This window comes from Myotis lucifugus, unplaced genomic scaffold (assembly GCF_000147115.1).
Source record: "Myotis lucifugus unplaced genomic scaffold, Myoluc2.0 scaffold_101, whole genome shotgun sequence".
Taxonomy (NCBI): Eukaryota; Metazoa; Chordata; class Mammalia; order Chiroptera; family Vespertilionidae; genus Myotis; species Myotis lucifugus.
The window spans coordinates 3,873,229-3,874,586 of record NW_005871149.1 but is presented as its reverse complement, the minus strand read 5'-3'; positions in this window follow the sequence as shown (position 1 = coordinate 3,874,586).

Genomic DNA, 1,358 nt, shown 5'->3' with positions numbered 1-1,358 from the left:
GTGAGCTCCTCTAAAGGGTAATGCGAGGGGTCAGGAAGGTCATTGATGGTGCTGCTTTCTACCCGGAGTTCCATGGGCTTGTTCAGTGCCCGTGGACTTGTGAAAACTGGGTGCCAAGTTGTTCCTGTTCACGTGTCGCTTTTTCGTGGGAGAGTGACGCATAGGGAGGGAGGCTCCACAGGTTTCATCAGATCTCAGAGAGGTTTGAACCCCAGAAAGGTCAAGAAACAACGCGTCGCTTAAGAACACCTTAAGCCAGAGAGTCGTGTGATTTTTAACTTGGGGACAGGGTGGCGATGCTTGGTGCACAAACAGGTTCTCAAGCTGTGATGAGTTTAGGTCTGTGATGAAGCTAGAAGCCCCTGAGCACGTATACAGTTTAAGCCCCATTTTTTTCCTCTTAAAATTCAACCAACAGTCTTGACTCTTCCTCACAGTGCCGCAGCCTAATGTGAACTTGGCCACAAAGTCAGAGGAGTCTTGAGTCTGGCCTCTGCTCTCTCTCTCTCCCGCAAGGCACCAAAACTCATTTCCAAGCCCCAGAGTTAAAAATAACCCCTTCTCCAGCTGCGTGGTCAGCACAGAACCCTCTCTGTGGGAACGATCCAGCTCTTCCCCCGGAGCACAACCTGGGAGCGGAAAGCCATTTCTTGACTTTGGAGTGAATGGAGGCCCTAGGAAAGAGGGAAAGAACCACTGACTACACCGTTATAATGAATTGTCTTCACTTTTGTCCCAAATTTCATGAACCTAGAGCTAGGACTGTCATTTTTGTGTATTTCTGGCTTCAAGAGATCTTCAACCAAATGATTTATGAGAATTTTGTAAGAACTACAGAAAGTCAATGTAAAGTCCCTCCACTTCCCCACAGAACTCCCGGTTCCTCTTCCTAGGCCCACTCGGTGTTTCTGTGTGCTTTCCAGTGGTGTGTGTGCCCTTTGAAGACCATACATGAAAGATCACACCCGTGCATCATTAGGCATCGTGCTTCCCCCCTCACACTATCTTGAAGGTTAACCCACCTCATTCTTTTCACTGGCTGCAGAGGCTTAATTGTATGACTGACATCTTTGTTTCTGAATGGCCACATTGGGTGTTTAGATTAGTTCCAGTTGGGTCTGTTCCCATCTGTGCCGCATGGCCATCCTCCCTCACATACCATGGCCTGTTGGGTGAGTCACCTGTGAAGTAAACAGCTAGTGGTGGAATTGCTGCTCGAGGTCAAGTGCATGTCGAATTTGATAGAATTTGCACCAATTTATACTTCCAGCATCAGTGCCTGAGAGTACCTGTCTCCCCCAGCCTCACTGATACTGGGTTTTCCAACTTTTTTTTTTTGCCATACTAATAACTAAAAG